Source organism: Mesoplodon densirostris, chromosome 20 (genome assembly GCF_025265405.1).
Source record: "Mesoplodon densirostris isolate mMesDen1 chromosome 20, mMesDen1 primary haplotype, whole genome shotgun sequence".
In the NCBI taxonomy this organism is placed as follows: domain Eukaryota; kingdom Metazoa; phylum Chordata; class Mammalia; order Artiodactyla; family Ziphiidae; genus Mesoplodon; species Mesoplodon densirostris.
This window is the reverse complement of record NC_082680.1, coordinates 33,606,908-33,624,606: the sequence shown is the minus strand read 5'-3', so window position 1 is coordinate 33,624,606 and position 17,699 is coordinate 33,606,908. Positions and strand designations below refer to the sequence as shown.

General features: G+C 42.9%; 1 protein-coding gene across 8 annotated transcripts in view; it reads right to left on the bottom strand.

Moving 5' to 3' along the window:
- The window catches only part of CSGALNACT1 (chondroitin sulfate N-acetylgalactosaminyltransferase 1), a 327,407-nt gene that overhangs the window by 201,181 nt on the left and 108,527 nt on the right, over positions 1–17,699 (bottom strand). For 3 of the 8 annotated variants that reach the window (XM_060086117.1, XM_060086118.1, XM_060086120.1), the window contains exon 2: positions 12,961–13,169. The exons of the other annotated variants lie outside the window; for them this stretch is intronic. The gene's annotated coding sequence lies outside the window, so the exon portion shown is untranslated. The remainder of the gene's footprint in view (positions 1–12,960; positions 13,170–17,699) is intronic. 8 annotated transcript variants of the gene reach the window in all.

Here is a 17,699-nt window from a genome sequence, read left to right as displayed (position 1 = left end):
GTTGGTCTGACACATTTTTAAAATTAAACAATGCTATTAACACTCTTGAACACTCAACAGCTGTAGGATACGCATGCTTTTCAGGAATAAATAGAATGTTTACAACAACTGACCGCATGCTGGGCCAGAAAGCATGTCTCAGCAAATCTCTAAAGATGGAAATTACACTGAGTGCATTCACTGATCACAGTAAAATTAAGCCAGAAATCAAGAACAGAACTGAAAAATCCCCAGGTGTCTGGATATTAACCAATAAACTTTTAAATAATTCATCATCAAAAACTACTTAGCAATGAATGATAATGAGAATATAAATCCTTCCAGATGGAGAAACCTCTAAGAGGGCATCTTTTGATCTATCCAGTGAAAGTGGTGAAGAGGTCCGCTCCCCTCAAGACGGGCTGTCCTGAGATCTCCGTCATTTTTGTTTTGTTTCGTTTTTTGTGGTACGCGGGCCTCTCACTGTTGTGGCCCCTCCCGTTGCGGAGCACAGGCTCCAGATGTGCAGGCCCAGCGGCCATGGCTCACGGGCCCAGCCGCTCCGCGGCATGTGGGATCCTCCCGGACCAGGACACGAACCCGTGTCCCCTGCATCGGCAGGCGGACTCCCAACCACTGCGCCACCAGGGAAGCCCATTGGTCATTTTTATTAACGAAGCACACACTGAGCCTCTGCCTGAGAAGAGGGCTCCCTCCTGCTTGCGTCTGGGAGGTCACTGGAAGCAGATGGTTAAACACCTTGGATATAGACCCTGGGCAGCCACCCCAATGGAACACACTGTTTTACAGTGAGAAAGGGTACAGTCTTTCCTTCTGGCACCCAGCATTACTCTCCCAGGAGAAGAATGCCCACCCCCATCAGACCATCCAGACGACCTCCTCAGCAAAGGAGGCCCTCTGAGACTCTGGTTCCTTCTGCCAGTCTGGTTCCTGATGGCCCTTACCCTTAAGGGACTACTGCCTTGACTTTCACCTGGATAAAGGACCTGCCTTCTGATGCTTGAAAATCACATAAAACACACATAAAACCACAAACACATAAAACTCTCAAAAATATTTTAGTTTGAAATTTTATATTCATCACAAATGAAGATCTTGTGTTACAGCCTCCTACTAAGTTTGCCTGCAGCCTTCCTAATGTATTTCCTGCAGCTCATTAAAATCATGAAGCATTTAGGGTATTATAACAAATATAATATTCAAAAGATAATTTGGGGTTTTTTTTTAAACATTCATCAGTACGTTAATTGGAGTAATTACCACTAAGTGCTGTAACCCATCCCCCCAAATCTCAGTGGTTTAAAACAACAAAGGTTTAGTTCTCTTTCAAAGCACTACAGTGACTTGGAGACTCAGGCCACCGCCACCTTGCTGCTGCAGTGTCATCCAGGTATCGTGCAGCAGAAGCAGAGGCATACAAGGGACTTCAGACCAGACAGGGTCAGACTTAGCCTCTCAGCCCTGGAGTGATACACACTGGCCATGCTCACATTCCATTGGCCAGAACTAGTCACATGACCCTACCCTGATGTCTAGGGGCAGGCAGGTGTGGTCTCCCGTGATCAGGAGGAAATGAAGTGGTCTGTTAAACCTGTAACACTGTCCCGGCCTCAAGTGGACATCAAACCTCCCAGGCCTTTAAGGAGGAAGGAGGAAGGAAGTGGCCTTTACTGATGTAAGTACCAACTTCACACACATTGTGTTTAAACAGAAAGAAGATTTGTGAGCCAGATGCCGTTATCCCCATTTTATAGATGAAGAAACCAAAGCACAGAGTTAGTAAACAGGCAAGTGAGGAGTTGATCCAGTTCGATGACTCCAAGGCCATGTGCTTTCTCGATCATCTCAGGTTGGGCCCACCTGCATCAGAGTCCTTGAGGTGCCTCTTCAAATTGTGGGTTCCTGAGCCCCGCACCACACTTACTGAATAAGAACCACTGGGTACACGAACCTGTACTCTTAACAAGTTTCCAAGGGACTCCATCTTGCTACCCCTGGAATTCAACAGCAAAGTCTAAATAATCCCTTCCAAGAAAGTAGAACAATGCATGGGCAAAAGAAAAGATTCAGTAGGTTTAAGAGGGGAGGCCTTGTGGAAAATTGAAAATCCTGCAGACGAAAGAGTCAGAAGCCGTGGACACTGCTCCTTGACCAATTAACCTCCTGAGTGACATTAGGAGCCACTCACCCACACTGAATCTGTTCCAAAGAAAGATGACATTTTCTCCACCAGAAAACACTGGAATCAGGCTAAATGATCTTTTTTAAATTTATTTATTTATTTATATATGTATTTGTTTATTTATTTTTGGTTGCGTTGGGTCTTCGTTCCTGTGCGCAGGCTTTCTCTAGTTGCAGTGAGCGGGGGCTACTCTTCGTTGCGGTGCGCGGGCTTCTCATTGCGGTGGCTTCTCTTGTTGCTGAGCACAGGCTCTAGGCACGCAGGCTTCAGTAGTTGTGGCACACGGGCTTAGTTGCTCCGCGGCATGTGGGATCTTCCTGGGCTCCCCTGCATTGGCAGGCAGATTCTTAACCACTGCGCCACCAGCGAAGTCCCAGGCTAACTGATCTTTAAAGCCCACTTTGGTTCTATGATAATGTGAGAACTGTAAAGTGAGGCAATAAAACAAATACAGAACGAAAAAAGTAATAGTAACATTTAAAATAACAGCTTACCCCAGCAAGGCTTTTTTTTTTTTAAACAAAAATGAGCTGCTTCTAAAATTTACAGGGGAAGGCAAAAGAACTAAAATAACTAAAAACAACTTTGGAAAAGAAGAATACAGAGAGAGGAATCACAATACCCAGTTTTGCGACTGACTCTATAACTGCAGTAATCAAGACAGTGTGGGATTTACTGGCAGAGGAACAAACAGGTAGATCAGTACAACAGATTTTGGAACCCAGAAATAGCTCTGCGTCAGTATGGCTGATGAATCTGTTTACAAAGACACGAAAGCAACTGAATGGAGGGAGTATAGTATTTTTAACAAATGGTGTTGGAATAATTGTTTATCCATATGCAAAAAGAAGGAAAGAATTTCAATCTAAACCTCATACCTTAAACAAAAATTAAATCAAAATAGATCCTAGATCTCAATGTAAAATTTAAAAATATAAAGCTTTTAGGAAAATACATAGGAGAAAACCTTTATCATTTTGGGTTAGGCAAAGAAATCTCAGACATAACAAAGGCATGATCAATAAAAGAAAAAAATCAATAAATAAAAACTTTCACTCTGCAAAACATCCTGCGAACAGGATGCCACAAAAAGGGAGAAAATATCTGCAAATCACGTATCTGACAAAGGACTTGTATGCTGAATATATGAACTTTCTAAACTCAATAGTAAGAACATAAGGAATCCAATTTCTTAAATAAGCAAAAGACTTGAAAACAGAACATCACCAAAGAGAATATACGGATGACAAATAAGTACATGAAGAGATGTCCAGAGTCCCTAGCCTTTAGGGAAATGCAAATTAAAGCCACAGTGAGATACCACTTCACAGCTATTAGAATGGCAAAAATAAAAAACAGCAATGCAGAGAAACTGGATGTCTCCATTGCTGGTGGAAATGTAAAATGGTACAGCCACTAGAGAAAATAGCTTGACTTTTTTTTTTTAAAGTTAAACATACACTTCACATATGACTCAGCCATCACAATTTTAGGTATTTATCCTTTGAGAAATGAAAACACGCTCACACAAAATGGACATGAATTTTAATAGCAGCTTTGTTTGTAACAGCCAAAGAATTGCCAACAACCTGAACGTCTTTCCAGCAGTCAATGGATGAACAAACTTGGGGCATCCATACAATGGGCTGCTACTCAGCAGTGAAAAGTCAGGCACTGCCACCTCTCGAACAACCTGGATGGCCCTCAAGGTCGTTATGTTGAGTGAAAAAGACCCATCTCAAAAGGTATGATCTCCCCTTGTACGACGCTCTCCAAGTGCGATGGAGAACGGACGTTTGGTTGCCAGGGGATGGTCGAGGGGAAGGTGTGACGGCACCGGGACAGCCACTGTGGAAACGGATCAGTTCTGCATCCTGACCGGGGTGGTGGTTACACAAAGGCGTGTCATGAACTTTCATAGAACTGTACACACATACACATGAACACACAAAAAGAAAGCATGGAAAACAGGTGAAATCCGAGTAAGATCTGCAGTGTTATAGCAATGTCAGTTTCCTGGGTTTGATAAAGCATTATCATTATGGAAGATATTATCATTAGATGAAGCTGGGGTGGATTCAGAACTTTCTATAATATTTCTTCAACTTCTTGTGAGTCTCAATGATTTCAAAACAAAATGTAAAAAAAAAAAGCTAATATTTGTTGCGTACTCTCTGTGTAGCCGTACTGTTCTGAGAACTTTATATTTATCCACACATTAACTAGTTGAATCTTTACAGTAGACACTGTGTTCATCACAGTTTACAGATGAGTTTCAGAAAAGTTAAGTACTTTGGGCAAGGATGCAGTTGGTAGGTAAGTAAAAGAGGTGGGACTCAGACCCAGGAAGGCCAGCCCCAGAACCTTGGCTAATAAACAGTATTTAAAAAAAAAAAAAAAAAAGCAAGTCAAAGAAAAGGTCGGCACAGGAGTCAATAATATGGAAGGAAAGAAAAAGGACACAAAGAGAGTACAGTGGACACAGCAGGAAAGGCCCCAGAGTGGTCATTCCTCGCTGCTCTGTGTGTGCCCAGGAGGACACATGGTCCCTTTTGACCCACGTGTCTCTAAGGACTGAGGAGGAGCTGGAGAGAGGGAAGGGACACTTTCAAAGGGGCATCGATCAGTTAGAGGAATTGAGGTGATTTCATCTAGAGGAAGTCAGGAAGGTGGTTTAATTACCACCTTGATGAAGGCTCTTGAGAGAGTGTCCAGAGGATATGGGACAAAGGAAAGGAGACTTACACTGAAAAAAGACAGTTTAGTTTGACATTAAAAAACATCTTCCCGACCACAGGAGGAGGGAGAAAACTAGGACAGATTAGAGCGAGATGACTCTTCTGAGACCTTCTAGAAGGAAAACATGAAACTGGCAGTTCATCCTGCTCACTATTAAACCTGCGTGGACAGTCCCCCACCCCCACGCTGGGCAGGCCCCGTGGAGGGCACGTAATACATGCTATCTGATTGAATCAGCTGGTTATAAAGTAGGTGTGGCCGGTCCATTTTACAGATGAGGAAACTGAGCTTCAGAGAGGCTGAGTTCCAGCCTAAGCCCCTCAGCTGCCAGGATGAGCATGTGGGGTTCAAGCCCATGTTTTTCTGCCTTCAAGCCCAGACTTTTCCACTACATGACACACTCTGCTAGGTTCAAAGAAGTAGGACTTGAAGAGTCCTCTGCCTGCTGGCATTAGAAAAAATAAATCAGTTATGGTCCTTTCCAGCTGCAAAAATATCTGTCCCTCAAAGTGTGGCAACCTGGTTTTACATCGGCTCCATTTCCCCTGATACCTACCAGGCTGATCTTTCAGGAGCTCGATTCATCCAGAAAGTTAACCCATGTTTCTGATTATCATTCTCTTTACAACATCCCTGTGGGTGTCAAGTCGAATGAGAAGAAACTCGAGAGAAAAAGGAAGAACAGTGACTCCCGCCTTCTAGATGAGAAGCTGGGCTGCCCCCTCGGGTGGGCGTGGGAAGCGACTCGGGGGCTGCAGAGAGAACCACGGGAAGATTTCTAAACAGAATTAGTGCAGCCCAGGGGAGGCCACCTCAGAACAAACGCCCCTGGGAGGACTCCTCCCATCCAGCCTGTGCAGACGGTGATGCAGACGGTCTTCTTCAGCCTGATTATGCGTGCGTGCTCCAATAAACTTTCACTTATAGACTCCGAAATTTGAATTTCATTTCACTTTTTGCTGATTTTTTAAATTAATAGACGGTGATGCAGCCACGGTCACCATGTCACAAGAGACATCCACCGAAGTGCCGCAGGTGTGTATTTATGTGTGTGTGCTCCAATTAAATTTCATTTATGGACACCGAAATTTGAATTTCAGTTCCCTTTTTGCTGACGTAGGTTTACAGAAAAATTGAGCAGAGAGTACAGAGTTTCCATATATTCCCAACCACCCCACGGAGTTTCCCCTATTACTCGCATCTTGCATTCCTGTGAAACATTCATTACAACTGCTGAACCAATATGGATACATTATTATTAATACACTTTGCATTAAGGCTCACGCTTGCTTACAGAGTCTATGGGCTCCGCCAACTGCATCATGACACACATCCACCATCACAAAACCACACAGAGGAGCTTCACTGCCCTAAAAATCCTGTGTGCTCTGCCTGTTCACCCTTCCCCACCCCAAGCCCTGGCAACCACTGATCTTTTTACTGCCTCCAGAGTTTTGCTTTTTCCAGAACGTCACAGAGTTGGAATCACACAGTCTGCAACCCTTTCAGCCTGGCTTCTTCCACTTAGCTATGTGCATTTAAGGTTCCTCCATGTCTTTTCATGACCTGAGAGATTTTTTTAATAGACTTTTTTCTTAAGAGCAGTGTTAGGATTACAGAAAAATAGACCAGAAAGTACAGAGAGTTCCCACAATCCCCCTCTCCCCACACACTCACAGTTTACAACCTGTATTAGTGTGGTGTGGTTGCTGTAATTGACAAACCAATACTGATACATTATTATTAACTGAAGTCCACACTTTGACATTAGGGTTCACCAGGTTATGACAGATGTATATGGACGTGTGTCCATCATTAACTCGTTTCTTTTTATCACTGAGTAATTAATACTCCATGGTATGTATGTACCATAGTTTATCCATTCACTGATGAAGGACTTTTTGGTTTGTTCCAATTTGGGGCAATTATGAATAAAAGTGCTAGAAATGTTTGTGTGCATGTTTTTGTGTGGACCTAGTTTTCAATTCATTAGGAAAACACTTAGGAGCATGACTGCTGGATCATGTGGTGAAAATATGTTTCGCTTTGTAGAAATTGCAAACTGTCTCCAAAGCAGCTGTACCATTTTGCATCCCCACCAGCAACAAATGAGAGTTCCTGTTGGTCTACATCCTCGCCAGCACTTGGTGTTGTCCGTGTTTTAGATTCATCCATTCTAATGGTCTGGAGTGGTATCTCAGTGTTGTTTTAACCCAAGTATATATTTTTTAAAAGCACAATGTTCAACTCCGTAAAGTAAAAAAGCGAGTTCTAATAAACTGCATAATAAACTTCCAGGATTTAGCCCATAATGGTCATTCTCAGAAATTCCAAGCACACAAAAAGGCTACCTTGAGAGAGAGAAAAAAAAATCTTTAAAACAATTAATTCCTATTGCTGAAGTCAAGGTTGGTATGACTTGGAACTTGAAATACACTGAGCTTGAAAAAGCCAAAGCAAAATTTGTCTGTTCATCACTAATAAACTAAGATGAACTTTCAAAGGCAGGAGGACACCTGAAGTTTAAAGATTAAAAAAAAAAAAAGTCTTCTAGTAACCACTTGCCACATACAGGCATTTCCTCTGACATTCCTGGATTTGCTTTAACACAGTTCTCAGATTTAAACTCTGTGCAGTCCTAAATTGCTTTGTACTACTTCTGAGACACTATAACTTGTGGAGAGGGAAGGGGAGGGAGGGATGGGTTTTTCCTTCTTCTATAGCTTGTCGAGATGTTCTCTTAACACTTTCTATGGAAACTAGAGCACCAGAATAATGGGAAGAAAGATTTTACTGTATATTATTACACCTGCTATGGCTTGAATTTTCACAGTTAAAGATATTCTCTTACTATATTTACGTCAAAGCAGCATTTCACACCTGCATGTTGATATAATGGTTTTGATGTTCATTAACTCAACAAAGATTCAGGCAGTAAAGTGCAAATAAATTCTTGAAGAAAGAAGTCATTCAATTTCATATTTTTTTGCATCCACTTGCCATATGAAACTTAACATGGTCAAAAGTCACATAGGGCCTCCCTGGTGGCGCAGTGGTTGAGAGTCCGCCTGCCGATGCAGGGGATACGGGTTCGTGCCCCGGTCTGGGAGGATCCCATGTGCCGCGGAGCGGCTGGGCCCGTGAGCCATGGCCGCTGAGCCTGCGCGTCCGGAGCCTGCGCGTCCGGAGCCTGTGCTCCGCAACGGGAGAGGCCACAACAGTGAGAGGCCCGCATACCGAAAAAAAAAAAAAAAAAAAAAAAGTCACATAACACACCTACCTTGAAAAATTATTGGCATCTTAAATTTTTAAACAGCCCATTTTATGTTCCCATTCTTAATAGGCATGATATAACCCATATAAAACAAGTGCTTTATCCTCAACTCTAGATCTGCTGTTTATGGCAGCTCCTCAAAAGCCTTGGAGATAGTCCATGATGAGGTGTCAAAGATGCCTGAAAACTTTTCCAAACCAAATGGCAAAACATTTAAGAGAAGCATCAAAAAAGAATTTGCCAGGAATAAACCTAACATGTGGAATACCTTTTCTTTGTATTTTGAGGATGCATTTTTGGAGGATACGTTCAAATACTTCTGTTTTTAACCACTGGCTACCTACAAGAACTGATGCTAGGCGTCCCCATATTTCATATGGCAACACCTCTGGTGTAAGAACCTTCAAGTAAAAGCTGAAACATCCACACTTTGGTAATGCTAAGAAAATTCTCCCCGTTATTTTGCTGTCAACCTAAGCAGAGTGACTATGCATTCTGCTGAAAGCTTTTTTAAGGGGAGTTCTGGGGCTAGTAAAAGTAAAATATAGTCTAACTTATTTAAAATTTCCAGAGAGGGAATTCTGACCCAGAGCATACCTGATTATCATGCTGAATTGAGGTGTCTTTGCCAGGTCAACCACATACCCTCACTAATCATGCTGTGAAGTCTCCAGGACAGAAGAGGTACAGATGTTTAATGTAGTACAAGTAACTGGAAGATTTTTGTAATTCACTCCTTTCCTTTTACACCCACAGCTTGATAAACATACTACTCCCATCCACACCAAAGATGGAAAATTTTCTAGCATATAGTTATGGGTTGAACTGTGTCCCTCCTCCCCAACAAAAACAAAAAAAGATATATTGAAGTCCTAATACCCAGTCCCTCAGAATGTGACTTATTTAGAACTAGGTTCTTTTCAGATGCAATAAGGTCACCTCACTGGAATCAACTGGTCAATGGAATAGGACGGGTCCCTAATCCAGTGCGGCTGGAGTCCTCATAAGAAGACGATGTGCAGACACAGGGAGAGTACATGACAACCGAGACAGATGTTGGAGAGATTGAAAGATGCAGCTGAAAGCCAAGAAAGGCCGAGAATCAACAGCACTACAAGAAGCTAGGAAAAGGGAAGGAAGAACTGTCCCCTACAGGCTTCAAAGGGAGCATGGCCCTGCCCACAGCTTTCAGACTTACAGATTTCAGACGTCTGACTTCCAGATTTGTGAGACAATACATTTCTGTTGTTTTAAGCCACTCAGCTTATGGTAATTTGTGTGGCATCCTTACAAAACTAATGCACAGCATGATCAAGTGGGATTTCAGCATCCACAAGACAACCAATGTGATATACCACATTAACAGAATCAAAGATAAAAATTATGTATTCGTCTCAATAGATGCAGAAAAAGCATGTGATAAAAACACAACAGGGGCCTCCCTGGTGGCGCAAGTGGTTGAGAGTCCGCCTGCTGATGCAGGGGATACGGGTTCGTGCCCCGGTCTGGGAGGATCCCATATGCCGCGCAGCGGCTGGGCCCGTGAGCCATGGCCGCTGAGCCTGCGCGTCCGGAGCCTGCGCGTCCGGAGCCTGTGCTCCGCGACGGGGGAGGCCACAACAGTGAGAGGCCCGCATACCGCAAAAAAAAAAAAAAAAAAAAAAAAAAACACAACAGGCTCTCATGGTAAAACTCCGAGCAAACTGAGTACAGAAAGAACATACCTCAACACAACAAAGGTCATATATGACAAACTCACAGCCAACTTATTCTCAATGGTGAAAGACTGAAAGCTTTTCCTGTAACAACAGAAGCAAGAAAAGGGTGCCCACCGACACCACTCCTATTCAACCTAGTACTGGAAGTCCTAGACAGAGCAATCAGGTAAGAAAAAGAAATAAGAGGTATCCAAGTAGGAAAGGAAGAAGTAAAAGTGACTTTGCTTGCAGATAACATGACCTTACATTTTAAAAATCTAAAGACTCCACCAAAAAAAAGTGCTAGAAGTAATCAGCTAATTCAGTAAAGTTGCAGGTTACAAAATCAACACATAGAAAACAGTTGCGAGGGACTTCCCTGGTGGCGCAGTGGTTAAGAATCCGCCTGCCAATGCAAGGGACACAGGTTTGAGCCCTGGTCTGGGGAGATCCCACATGCCGCAGAGCAGGGCAAGCCCGTGCACCACAACTACTGAGCCTGCACTCTAGAGCCCATGAGCCACAACTACTGAGCCCACGTGTCACAACTACTGAAGCCCATGCACCTAGAGCCCATGCTCTGCAACAAGAGAAGTTACCGCAATAAGAAGCACCGCAACGAAGAGTAGCTCCCACTCGCCACAACTAGAGAAAGCCCATGCGCAGCAATGAAGACCCAATGTAGCCAAAAATAAACAAATATATAAATTTATTTAAAAAACAGTTATGATTCTACATACTAATAACAAAACACCTAAAAAAGAAATAAAGAAAACAATCCCATTCACAGTAGTATTAAAAACAATAAAATACTTAGTAATAAATTTAACCAAGGAGGTGAAAGATCTGTACACTGAAAACTACGAGACTTTGATAAAAGAAATTGAAAAAGACACAAACAAATGGAAAGATATTCCATGTTCATGGTTTAGAATTAATATTGTTAAAATGTTCCTATTACCCAAAGCCATCTACAGATTCAAAGCAATTCCTCTCTAAATTCCAATGATATTTTTCATGCAAATATAAAAACTGTCCTAAAATCTGTATGGAGCCACAAAAGACCCCCAAATGGCCAAAACAATTCTGGTAAAGCAGAACAAAGCTAGAGGCATCACACATTCTGATTTCAAACTGTACTACAAAGCTGTAGTAATCAAAACAGCATGGTACTGGCATAAAACTAGACACATAGACCAATGGAACAGAATTGAAAGCCCAGAAATAAACCCATACATATATGGTCAACTAATACTTGACAAGACACCAAGTATACACAATGTGGAAAGGACAGTCTCGTCAATAAATGGCATTGGAAAAACTGGATAACCACATGCAGAAGAATGTGCACCACTCACAAAAATGAACTTGGAATGGATTAAAGACTTAAATTTAAGATATAAAACCACAAAACTTCTAGAAGAAAACAAAGAGGAAAAAGCTCCTTGTCATTGATCTTGGCAGCAATTTCCTGGACCTGACACCAAAAGCACAAGCAACAAAAGCAAAAATAAATAAGTGGGACTAGAGCAAACTAAAAAGCTTCTGCATATCAACAAAGTGAAACAGCAACCTACCGAATGGGAGAAAATATGTGCAAATCATAGATCTGGTAAGGGCTTAATATCTAAAATATACAAAGAACTCATATAAATCAACAGCAAAAAACCAAACAACTCAATTAAAAAATCAGTGGAGGGCTTCCCTGGTGGTGCAGTGGTTAAGAATCTGTCTGCCAATGCAGGGGACCCTGGTTCAAGCCCTGGTCCAGGAAGATCCCACCTTGTGGAGCAACTAAACCCGTGCGCCACAGCTACTGAGCCTGCACTCTAGAGCCCACAAGCCACAACTACCGAGCCTGCATGCCACAACTACTGAAGCTCATGTGCCTAGAGCCCGTGCTCCACAACAAGAGAAGCCACCACAATGAGAAGCCAGTGCACTGCAATGAAGAGTAGCCCCCGTGGGCTTCCCTGGTGGTGCAGTGGTTGGGAGTCCGCCTGCCGATGCAGGGGACGCGGGTTCGTGCCCTGGTCTGGGAAGATCCCACATGCCGTGGAGCAGCTGGGCCCGTGAGCCATGGCCGCTGGGTCTGCGCGTCTGGAGCCTGTGCTCTGCAGCGGGAGAGGCCCCAACAGTGAGAGGCCCGCATACCGCAAAAAAAAAAAAAAAAAAAAAAAAGAGTAGCCCCCGCTCGCCACAACTAGAGAAAGTCCATGCGCAGCAACAAAGACCCAACACAGCCAAAAATAAACAAATTAATAAATTAATTTTTTAAAAAATTAGTGGACTAACTGATTTTCCAGAGAAGACATCCAAATGGCCAATAGTTATATGAAAAGGTGCTTGACATCACTAATCATTAGGGTAATGCAAAACCACAATGAGGTATTACCTCACACCAGTTAGAATCAAAAAGAACACAAATTACAAATGTTGGCGACGATGCGGAGAAAAGGGAACCCTAGTGCACTGTTGGTGGGAATGCAAGTTGGTACAGCCATTATGGAAACCAGTATGGTGGTTCCTCACAAAAGTAAAAATAGGACTACCATATGATCCAGCAATCCTACTTCTGGGTATTTATCCAAAGGAGTTAAAAACCAGGATCTTATAGTGCTATCTGCAATCCCATGTGCACTGCAGCTTTACTCACAATAGTCAAGATATGAAAACAACCTAAGTGTCCATTAACAGATGAATGGATAAAGAAGATGTGGTATATATAAGACTAACAAGTTATAAATTATAAGATGAACAAGTTCTGGGAATCTAATGCACAGCCTGATGATTACAGCTAACAATACTGTATCATATATTTGAATGTTGTGAAGAGAATAGATATTAAATATTCTCATCACAAAAAAGAGATAGTAATTATGTAACAAGATGGAGTTACTAGTTAATGCCATGGTAGTAATCACTTTGCCATATATGAATACATCAAATCAACATGTTGTACACCTTAAACTTTCACCATGTTGTATGTCAATTACATCTGAATAAAGCTGGGGGGGAATTAAAAATAAAATTAACCATCAAAAAAAAAAAAAGGCTAGTACACATACCTTGTGAAAAATGGGTTCTGGAGTCAGATAATGGTTCAGACCCTGCTGCCTGGAGAAACTTTCATGGATGGCCTTCAAAGCTCTTCTGGGATAGCCTTGCTGTAGTTACCCTTCCACAAGGGCCAGAATCCTGTCCAGACCCAGAGTCGGTGCCTTGCTTCTTGTCCCTGCACTTTCCTTAGCAGGGAAATAGCCTCCAGAGACACCACCTAAATGAAGGTCTGTGGTCAGAATTCATGGAGGGCCTCCAGGGACGTGCGAGTTTGTTTTTTGTTTCTTTGATATTTAATAAACCCAAAATAAACTGGGAAACTCATTTTACCTTAAAATTAAAATATACCTAGGATATTTTATGCCATATTCATTAATCCTAAAAATATATTTTATTACTTTTACACATATAAAACAGCTTTGGCTTAAAAGTTGTTGGTATAGATTGACTTGTGTTCACCCAAAATTCATATGTTGAAGCCCTAACCCCAATATAATGGTATTTGGAGATAGGGCCTTCGGAAGGTAATTAGGGTTAGGAGGTCATGAGGGTGGAGCCCTCATGATGGGATTAGTGCCCTTATAAGAAGAGTCACTGGAGTATGTGTGTGTGTTGTGTGTCTGTCTGTCTGTCTCTCCCCCTACCCCACCCTGCCATGTGAAGACACAGCAAGAAGGCAGAAGTACAAGCCAGGAAGAGAGTCCTCACCAGAAACCCACACACTGGCACTTGGATGCCCAGCCTCCAGAACTATGAGAAAATAAATTTTTATTGGTTAAGCCTCCCAGTCTACGGTATTTTGTTATGGTAGCTTGAGTTAAGACAGCTGTCATATACAAATGAGAACACAATTTAATGAAATGGTGAAAACACCTCAAATTCTGTAGTGGTCATCAGATATCAACTGGGTCAGAACTCCCTCCTTGGAAGTCTTAGGTGCTTTAAGTACAACAAACGTCTAAATGATTGTGTTTCAGTGAAGCTGCTGTGCTCCTTTGCTTTCAGTAACAAATAAGATCTGTTTATTTTGTGTTCCAGGGCACAGGCCTGTGCCCTGGGGTTAGCTTTCAGGGCAAAGTGGGACAGGAGGAGGGGAGGAAGAAGATGGCTCTCCTGTCTTCTCTCCAGTACACCCTGGCCTGAGCCTGGGCCCCTGCCTGAACCTCACGGCCAGTGATGCTCGCACAAAGCCACAGCATGTTACCGTCAAGAGCTTGGGATGCATCGAGGCTGCTTCTCTGCCCAGCTTCCCTGGTGCCAGCGCCCTGTCTAGAGCACCAGATGAATAGCTCCTCCCCTCACCGCCCCCATCACCTCTGAGATCAGCTCCACTGCCTCGGCTTATTGGGGTCACTTCATTAAGGGATGAGCAGAAGGGAACAGACGTGAGGCATCCAGAGAAGGGCAGGAGGAAGTCTCTCCACTTTCCTCTCCATCTTTTCACTCCCCTGTTCTTTCAAGCTGTTTAGAAGACCTCTCACACAATTTCTCAAATTTCATGATAATATTCCCAGAAAGGATGTATAAGACATACCAGAACCCCAGAGAAAATACCTCTGAAATCAGCACCCCTTTTGCATAGTGTTGGGGCCACTTCATAGACAAGGGCTGACTTTTTTATATTCTATGTTTTTTTGAATCTGAAATGTATTGACAGGTCCATAAAAACACATTGGTTTGTTATTTTTAATACAGCTGAACAACACAACATGTCTGGCCAAAATCGGTGTTCACAGCAACTGAGGTTCACTGGTGCCATATATGCACAGCCAACAGCACCTCCCTAACTTTAGGCAGATCTTTGTAACATCCTTCTAGAATTCTCTGTTCAACAAGCATAGCAGGAGAGTCCTTCTTCTTGGAGGTTTTATGAAGTTTTTTACCTTTATCACCTAATGCGTCATTTTATACCACTTGGATATGGATGCTTTCATATGATAATCAGAATCCATGAGACAATGGTTTCAGATGTATCATTCATTAAACAAAGCAATGACTTACATTGCATCATCTGTTTTCATTAAAACGTCTTAAGGAGGGCTTCCCTGGTGGCACAGTGGTTGAGAATCTGCCTGCCAATGCAGGGGACACGGGTTCGAGCCCTGGTCTGGGAAGATCCCACATGCCGTGGAGCAACTGGACCCGTGAGCCACAACTACTGAGCCTGCGCATCTGGAGCCTGTGCTCCGCAACAAGAGAGACCACGACAGTGAGAGACCCCTGCACCGCAATGAAGAGCGGCCCCCGCTCGCCGCAACTAGAGAAAAGCCCTCGCACAGAAACGAAGACCCAACACAGCCAAAATTAATTAATTAATTAATTAAAACGTCTTAAGGAAATTGTTCTGTCTTAAAGGCTCCCTTTCTTGTTCATATGCAACCAAATCACCCCTTCTTTTCCATGAGAAACGTTTTATTTTTCCAAGTTAAAGTTGGTGATTTTAATATTTAGTAATAGCCACAATCATTCTTTTTTATTTACCATATGCAGTTGGTAAGAGTTTTATTTTACCATTTTTCTTTACATTTTATGATAATGTTCTCTTTTTTGTTTGATAATGTCATAAGCCTAATTTTCCCTTCTGCTAGGTCTTGGTTATTCCCCCCAAAGGCTGATAATTTAAATGAAAGCATTTAAAACTGAATGTTAGTAGAATGGCTATGTGGTCACATGCATATATGGGGAAATAAGCCTACAGAGAGTGTTAATATTATTTCTTGAAAATTAAGTCTAATGCAGCACATGCAGTAAGCAGCTTCCCTTCAGGGCTGAGCTGATTGTAAAACTGAGGCTAAAGTTTTCAAAAGGTAACAAGAGGGAAAGCAAATAACTAGGAATCAGTTTGTCAACTGCTGCTGCAGGGTTGACTTCTGAGCCTCATCTGCATCTGACAAAGATAATGACAACTTAAGAATTATGCCCATAGGGCTTCCCTGGTGGCGCAGTGGTTGAGAGTCCGCCTGCCGATGCAGGGGACACGGGTTCGTGCCCTGGTCCGGGAAGATCCCACATGCCGCAGAGCAGCTGGGCCCGTGAGCCATGGCCGCTGAGCCTGCGCGTCCAGAGCCTGTGCTCCACAACGGGAGAGGCCACAACAGTGAGATGCCCGCGTACCGCAAAAAAAAAAAAAAAAAAAAAAAAAAGACTTATGCCCATGGTATGAGAGTCTAGTCTAAATTAACCTGACCAGTTTTTTTGTTGCTATTTGTTAACAAACGTACCAGACTGGTGTCTCTTGCAGACATGAGCTGATGTTGGCCCAAGGAATCCATTAAACAGGTCCTTCGAGGTTATCTGGAGCCCAAGTGCAAGTTGAAAAGAGACAGCTAGTTTAACTGAAGCCAGAGGATGGGGGTTACTGGGAGGATCCGTTTCAGAAAGGCAGGAAGTGGCAGTGAATCAAGCTTACTGGCTTGAGGAACAGCCTAAACTGTCAGTTCCTTGAGAGCAGTCACTGAGTAAGATTTCCCTCGTTTCCCACTTAATCACACGTGCTAAAACCTTCTCTGTGCCTGAAATTCCCGCCCCCGTCTCTCAGCATCGCCAGGTGCACCCACCCTTCAGGCCTCAGCTCCAGGGTCAGCTCCTGAGAGAGGCCAACCCCAGCCAGGCCCTGCCCCAATGTCTACCGAGATGGCACGGCAGAGATGAGAGACTGACAAGGACAGCCTGCAGGGGAGAAATGGACACGTCACGCCCACGCCCCAACGAGGCCTACTTGACTTTGGGCTCAACCTGACCCCAGACCTACCCTTCTCTCTGCCGTGTACGATTCCTCCTCTCATATGGCTCACTGTTCTAATTACTTACGGTTCTCAGAAGCATCAAAACTGTTATTCCAAGGTGAAGTAAAAGAAACTGGAGGAATTGGAAAGGGAATAATAGAGAAAAGAATAATAAAAGGGGACTTGGAAGGTATTATAATTGAATGAAATCTAAATGCACAAAAGACGGACCCACCTGGAATTCAAACGGTTTTAGGAGATCTTTGCAAGAAGTGATTATGTAAGTGGACAGAAAAGAGCAGGAATAGAGAGGAGGGGCCGCAGAGTGTTACTCCCCCCGCTGAGAGATGCAGTGAAAGAGCTGAGCTGGGCCTCTGCGAAGGTATTTTGTAAAGTCAATGCATTATCATCACTTTTATAGACCACATTCGGATATAAAAGCACATACAAAGCCTTATGTAACTCCAAGGTCAGCTAAAACCACCACATACATAATTGGACAAGGGCTTTTTTAAACTATAAATGCCTACTTTTGTGTTCTTTTTCTGAACTTTTATGGCTCACCAATAAAGAGATGTGTCATCATGATGTATTCTCTAATGAATCTGCCCTGTCTATTCAGGACTCTGCAAAGGGAAAATCGGGAGTAAGGGTAAATGTTTTCCTAGCCCTTATAAAAGTACAAAATTAAAAAGGCCTGCTATCCTGTAATGGAAATATTCTACTTAATTGAAATCTCATTTTCAAATGACTCAACTGCAGAACAATCAACAATCACAGGCTTTATGTCCAAACGGGAGAGGAGAGGGGCACAGCTAACTTGCCCGTGGGTTAGAAGGGCTATATTTAAACAGTGAGGGCCAAACATATCTATACAATGGGCTCTGAGAAAAATATGCTGGGTATTTTTTTAATTAAGGGGAATTTTACTCCCAAATTTCCACAGAAAGCTTTTTCTTTTCTAATCTGATTATTCATTGCAGTTTTAGCCACTGCCAGGAAGAAGTCAGAGGATTGTAAAA